This window comes from Carcharhinus amblyrhynchos, chromosome 1 (assembly GCF_965287045.1).
Source record: "Carcharhinus amblyrhynchos chromosome 1, sCarAmb.v2.hapA, whole genome shotgun sequence".
NCBI classification, from domain to species: Eukaryota; Metazoa; Chordata; class Chondrichthyes; order Carcharhiniformes; family Carcharhinidae; genus Carcharhinus; species Carcharhinus amblyrhynchos.
Window position 1 is genome coordinate 27,390,230 of NC_137324.1, and position 7,696 is coordinate 27,397,925.

A 7,696-nucleotide genomic window follows, 5' to 3' on the forward strand; every position below is an offset into this window, starting at 1 on the left:
ACTAATCCTCCACTATACATCTTGGGACACTAAGGGGCAATTTAGCATGGCCAATCCGCCTAACCTGTACATCTTTGGACCATGGGAAGCAACTGGAGCACCCAGAGGAAACATATGCAGACATGTGGAGAATGTACAAATTCCACAGTCACCCAATACCGGAGTTGAACCCAGGTCCCTGGCGCTGACAGGCAGCAGTGCTAACCATTGTGCCACTGTGCCATCCCTCTCGTTGCATTTAATGTCAGTCTTTACTGAAGGGTAGCAATTTTCTTTGAGTCTGAATATTGTACATTCAAATTCAGTTCAGGGACTTCAGGATATAATCTACATCAGTCCTGTTATCCCTCTTTGTCTTTCTTGGCCATCACATTCCAGCTCTACAATTCTCCACTGGTATTCAACTGTAAAGCACTGCTTTTCCACCCTCCACCTATAGGAAAATATCCAGCCATCTCCAACAACATTTTCTTCTCTCTGAGGCCCCAAAGGATAATAATCTTCTTTTTATCATCTACAGGATGCCTCTGAATATCATGCACAGTACAGGATCAGCTTTCACATAAATGCTGATGGCACTCAATTCGATCTCATTAATATCATTGACTCCATCACCACCTTTGATTAGCTTAGATTGCTAGTCCAACATCAGTTCATAATCAAACACAAACATCCTCCAACTCAAAGCAAATGACCCACTGCTACTTTGAATGAGACTGAAGGACAGTGAGTGGGTGGGGATGTGGGAGTGAGTGGGTGGAGGTGTGAGAGTGAATGGGTGGGATATGGGTGGGAGTGAATAAGTGACTGAGGTTTGGTTAGGGGTGAGGTATGAATGGAAGTGGGTGGGTGAGGTATGGATAGGAGTGATTGGTTGGGGGGTATGGGTGGGAGTGAGTGGGTGGGGTATGGATGGGAGTGAATGCGTGGGTGTGGTATGGGTTGGAGTAAGTGAGTGGATGGGGTATGGATGGGAGTAAGTGGGTGGGTGGGGTCTGGGTGGGAGTGAGTGAGTGAGATGTGAGTGGGAGTGAGTGGGTGGGGTTTGGCTAAGAGTGAGTGGGTGGGGTATGGGTGGGAGTGAGTGAGTGGGTGGGATATGGGTGGGAGTAAGTTGGTGTGTGGGGTATGGGTGGGAATGAGTGATGGGTGGGGTGTGGGTGAGAGTAAGTGGGTGGGTGGGGTATGAGTGGGAATGAGTGATGGGTGAGGTGTGGGTGGGAGTGAATGCATGGGGTATGGGTGGGAGTGAGTGAGTGGGTGGGGTATGGGTGGGAGTGAGTGAGTGGGATATGGGTGGGTGTGAGTGGTGGGGTGTGGGTAGGAGTGAGTGGGTGAGGTATGGTTGGAAGTGAGTGGGTGGGATATGGATGGGAATGAATGGGTGGGGTACGGGTGGGAGGGAGTGAGTGGTGGGGTTGGATGGGAGTGAGTGGTGGGGTATGGCTGGGAGTTAGTGGGTGAGGTATGGGTGGGAGTGGGTGGGGTGGTGTGGGTGGGAGTGAATGGGTGGCTGGGGTATGGTGGGAGTGAGTGGGGTATGGATGGGAGTGAGTGAATGGGTATGATGTGGGTGGGAGTGAGTGAGAGGACAGGGGTATGGGTGAGAATGAGTGAGTAGGTGGGATGTGGGTGAGAGTGTGTGAGTGGGTGGGGTATAGGTAGGAGTGAGTGAGCGGTTGGGGGTATGGGTAGGAGTGAGTGGGTGGGGTATGGGTGGGAGTGAGTGAATGGGTGAGGATGTGGATGGGAGTGAGTAGGTGGGATGTGGGTGAGAGTGAGTGAGTTGGGGTGTGGGTGGGAGTGAATGGGTGGGATGTGGGTGTGAGTGAGTGAGTTGGGGTGTGGGTGGGAGTGAATGGGTGGGATGTGGATGAGAGTGAGTGAGTTGGGGTGCGGATCGGAGTGAGTGAGTTGGGGTGCGGATCGGAGTGAGTGAGTGGGGTATAGGTGAGAATGGATGAGTGGGTGGAATGTGGGGGGGAGTGGGTGAGTGGAGGTCTGGGTGAGTTGGGGTGTGGGTGGGAGTGAGTGGTTGGGATGTGGGTGAGAGTGTGAGTTGGGGTGTGGGTGTGAGTGAGTGGTTGGGATGTGGGTGAGAGTGTGAGTTGGGGTGTGGGTGTGAGTGAGTGGAGGTCTGGGTGAGAGTGAGTGAGTTGGGGTGTGGGTGTGGGGTGTGGGTGGGAGTGAGTGGTTGGGATGTGGATGAGAGTGAGTGAGTTGGGGTGCGGATCGGAGTGAGTGAGTTGGGGTGCGGATCGGAGTGAGTGAGTTGGGGTGCGGATCGGAGTGAGTGAGTGGGGTATAGGTGAGAATGGATGAGTGGGTGGAATGTGGGGGGGAGTGGGTGAGTGGAGGTCTGGGTGGGAGTGAATCTGCCTCCCAGTTTTCTCACTCACATTCACCACTGCAGACCAACACACACACAATAATGCACCCACATTCGCTGACCCTCCAATATTCTAGTAACTTTTATTCTTTACTCTTTTATAACTCAACAACTTATCGTTACAATATTGTTATGTTGATTCAGAAATTTTCTTTCCAAAACCCCACTTTTGCTGAAATTAAATTTATTGTTTTGCCAAGCCTTAACTTTCTGAAATTTACTCATTGGCCTTGAGTGAGAGAAATATGCAAATATGACCCTTTTTATGACAACTTCAACAAACCTGTTGTGGGTGGTTGTGGGTTTGGAAAGTGCTGCCTCGGTGAGTCACTGCGGTGCAGCTTGCAGATGATATAAAGATTATTTATTAGTGTCACAAGTAGGTTTACATACACTGCTGTCTCTGTTCTTCAGTGGTGGAGGGAGTGAATGTGGAAGAAGTGCTAATCAACCAGACTGCTAATTTTGTTGCTTTTGAATGAAGGTGAAAAACTTTGGTTAACTTACTTAAATAAATTGTACTGACACATTCTGAAGGACTTACTATATCTTCTTCAGGTATCCTGCTGTGTTTTGAAACTTCACAACACCAGGTTAAAGTCCAAGCTTTAAAGCTTTCGGTAGCTTGCTACCAAATAAACCTGTTGGACCTTAACCTGGTGTTGTGAGACTACTTACCCCAATCCAATGCCAGCAATTCCACATTGTGTTTTGAAAGTAAGTTCCACCCTTGAGTATTCTTGTAAAGGCTTGTCCATAGATCCCAGAAAATTGCAACTTCAGATTTATCCTATTTATGGCAGAAATAGTAGTGCCTATTTGCTCCAATGTAATTCTGCACATTCTGTGTAGTTACAGAACAGTCAGCTGATCTCTTTGAATAGCAGAGAGGGCTCATTGGACCAAAAAGCTTACTTCTGTTACCATCTCGCTAATTTACTGATAGCAGCATTTTACTTCCAGGTTTCTGTATTTTACCAAATTGCTACTATGAGATTCAAACTCTTTGTTGTGTTAGTTCAAGGTTTTTTGGATTACTAGTCTAGTAACATGAATACTACAATACCTTATCCCTGAACAGGCAGTTTTAATATTTAATTATTAATATGGTTTGGACCTTAATAGCGTTGCTCTTGTGAAAAAGCAATCTAAATGGGTAAATCTAGGTAATTACATCAGCTTGTAAATGTCTGAAGTCAAAGGGTAATTATGGTTGCGTGTAAATTTATGGATCTAGGTGAGAAGAATTCATCATGTAATGACATTTTTCTTTTGCAGGGTTGTAATTGTTCCACATTCTAGATATATGCCGAAGGCAATAGTTATGAACCTTGATTCTTCTACTTACTGGCAGAAATCACACCCATTCTAGAATCTCCTTTGATTGTATTAAACTCCCCCTGCAAGGACAGACTCTATTTGAGTGAAGAATGTGTGAGGACTGCTGCAGATCAAATCAGTTTAGTAAATGCTGCCTTTTATCCTGTGTGACATTTTAGAGCAAAATTACTGAAAACCTCATAGCCTTCAGTTGTGTAGCCATACTAAGAAAAACCTACTCGTGGTTAGATGAATTATGACTGCAAGGCATAGCCAAATATAATGGGTTTCTTCAACATTTACCACATAGCAAAAAGTTTGAGAAGTGATAACTGACCCTAAGATCAAGCATCAATCAAGCCCGAGATGGGGTGCAATGCCTTATCTTGTCAGCTTGGATCTTGTTCATCTCCCTAGTGGGGGCCATGAATTGGATTCAATTGGGATTTTAATTTGTTTTTTGGAGCAAGCAAGGAATGGATTCAGAACCACTCTGAGCATTGGCTTTGTAATGGAGTTTAGAAGGATGAGGGGGGATCTTATAGAGACATATAAAATAATGAAGGGGATGGATAGGGTAGAGGTAGAGAGATTCTTCCCGCTTAGAAAGGATAGCAGGACTAGAGGGCACAGCCTCAAGATAAGGGGGGGGAGGCAGTTTAGAACTGAGTTGAGGAGGAACTTGTTCACTCAAAGGGTGGTGAATCTCTGGAATTCTCTGCCTGTTGAAGTGGTGGAGGCTACCTTGCTGAATATATTTAAGTCATGGGTAGATAGATTTTTGATAGACAAGGGAATTAAGGGTTATGGGGAGAAAGGGGGAAAGTGGAACTGATCCACTTCAGATCAGCCATGATCTTATTGAATGGCGGGGCAGGCTCGAAGGGCTAGATGGCCTACTCCTGCTCCTATTTCTTATGTTCTTATGTTCTTTGTAACTTTAAGAATGGAGTAAAAAATCAAAATTCCAATGACCCTATCCTCTTTACGAGGCTAAATTATTCTGTATGTTTCTCTATTGAAATACATTGTAAGGTGTGTTTGTAACATTGTGTCACATTGTAAGATTTGTTTTAATGTAACTAAACGGATGGACAGTATGGCACAATGTCTGATAATATTTCCAAATTTAAATGGAACAAAGAAGGTCGTGTAACTCAAAAGCAAAATACTGCAGATGCTGGCATCTGGAACAAAAAGAGAAAATGCTGGAAAATCTCAGCAGGTCTGACAGCGTCAGTGGGGAGAGAATGGAGCAAACATTTTGAGCCAGGATAACTCTTCGTCAGAGCTAAGAGCAAAGAGAATCAGCAGAGATTTATACTGAGGGTGAGGTGGTGTGGGGTCGGGGGGGGGGGTGGAATTGGACAAAGGGAATGTAAATGAGGATACAGAAGGCTGAGATGGTCCGAGAAGTATCCATTAGGTAATCTCTGAACATGGAAAAATTTATCAATTTTGCTTCCAATTTCCACTGCTCTATCGCCTTCACATGCTCATCTCTTACACTTCTCTTCCCTTTCTTGACCTCTCTATCTCCATTTCTGGTGATAAACTATCCACTAGTATCCATTACAAGTCCACCGATTCCCACAACTACTTTGACTACAGCTCTTCACACCAAACATCCTGTAAGGACTCCATCCCATTCTCTCAGTTCCTTTGCCTCCACAGCATTTGTTCTGATGATGCCCCTTTCCAAAACAGTGCTGCCAATCTGCCTCCCTTCACCCTCAATCATGGTTTCCACCCAATTAGGTTGATGGGGCTCTCAACTGTTTCCAACCCATTTCCTGGGCCACTGCTCACCCCACCCCTCCCTCACAGAACCAAGATAGGGTCTCCCTAGTCCTCACTTTTCACCCCACAAGCCTATGCATTCAAAGGATCATCCTCTGCTATTTCCTCCAACTCCAGCATGATGCCACTACTCAAAACATCTTCCTCTCGCCCCTCCATCAGTATTCTACAGGGACTGTTCCCTCCAGGATTCCCTGGTCCACTCTTCCATCATATCCAACACCTCATCCGCTGCCTGCGGCACCTTCTCATGCAATTGCCAAAGGGGAAACACCTGCCCCTTTACCTCCTCCCTGCTCACTGTCTCGGGTCCTAAACACTCTTTTCCGGTGAAGCAGCGTTTTGCATGCACCTCCTTCAATCTGTTCTATTGCATTCACTTCTCCCAATGCAGTCTACTCAACATTGGAGAGATCAAACACAGACTGGATGATCGCTTTGCCAAAAACCTTCGGTCCACCTGCAAGCAGGACCCAGACGTTCCTGTAGCTTGCCACTTCAACACACCACCCTGCTCTCTTGTTCAATGTCCATCTTTGGCCTTTTGCGATGTTCTAGCGAACCCAATGCAAACTGTAGGAACGCTACCTCATCTTCCGATTGGGCACTTTACAGCCTTCTGGACTGAACATTTGAGTTCAACAACTTCAGAGCATGAGCTCTCTCCTCCACCTTCGTCGAATTAATATTTATTTTACTTCATTTTGCTTCATCTCATTCATCCACTTCATTCTCATTTCCATTTTCCCACTTCTCCATTCCAGTTCTCCTTCTTACCGCCCCTTCAGGGCAAGTGCCATAATCCCCAGTCAGTCCCTTAACCATCTGTACATCTGTATCTCTGTTCTGCCATTCACACATTTTGATCACTTAATGGACACTTTTAGCCTCCCCCACCGCCCCTTCCCCTCACAATATAAATCACCACTGATTCTCTTTGCTTTTAGCTCTGACGAAGGGTCATCCAGACTCAAAATGTTGGCTCTATTCTCTCCCCACAGATACTGTCAGACCTGCTGAGATTTTTCAGCATTTTCTGTGAAGGTATTGTAACTTGCTTGTTTTAGCCTAATCCTGTCAATTATTCTGCTGAAGGGTTAAAACATTTAAGCAATATGGAATTTGTTCAGACACTCATTGTCCTACTATGTTTTTATATCTCCAGGATTTACAATTTTCCCTTTAATACTACCTGTAATAGTCTGCGCAAACACCAGTGATTAAAAGAAGTATCAAGTGAGAAACCACAATAGAACATAGAACATAGAACATTACAGCGCAGTACAGGCCCTTCGGCCCTCGATGTTGCACCGACCAGTGGAACCAATCTAATGACTCCCTAACCTAAACTATTCCAATGTTATCCATATGCCTATCCACTGACCATTTGAACGCCCTTAAAGTTGGCGAGTCCACAACTGCTGCAGGCAAGGCATTCCATGCCCTTACTACCCTCTGAGTAAAGAACCTACCTCTGACATCTGTCCTAAAATTACCACCCCTTAATTTAAAGCTATGTCCCCTCGTGTTAGCCGTCACCATCCAAGGAAAAAGGCTCTCACTGTCCACCCTATCTAACCCTCTGATCATCTTGTATGCCTCAATTAGGTCACCTCTTAACCTTCTTCTCTCTAATGAAAATAACCTCAAGTCCCTCAGCCTTTCCTCATAAGACCTTCCCACCATACCAGGCAACATCCTGGTAAACCTCCTCTGCACCCTTTCCAATGCCTCCACATCTTTCTTATAATGTGGCGACCAGAACTGTACGCAATACTCCAAATGCAGCCACACCAGAATTTTGTACAGTTGCAACATGACCTCACGGCTCCAAAATTCAATCCTTCTACCAATAAAAGCTAACACACCGTACGCCTTCTTAACAACCTTATCAACCTGGGTGCCAACTTACAGGGAGCTATGCACATGTACACCGAGATCTCTCTGCTCGTCAACACTAGTAAGAATCCTTCCATTAGCCCTATATTCTGTACTCCCGTTACTCTTACCAAAGTACATCACCTCATACTTTTCCGTATTAAACTCCATCTGCCACCTCTGGGCCCAGCTCTGCAGCTTATCTATGTCTTTCTGCAAACTGTAACATCCATCCTCACTGTCTACAACTCCTCCAACTTTGGTGTCGTCAGCAAATTTACTAATCCATCCTTCTACACCCTCATCTAA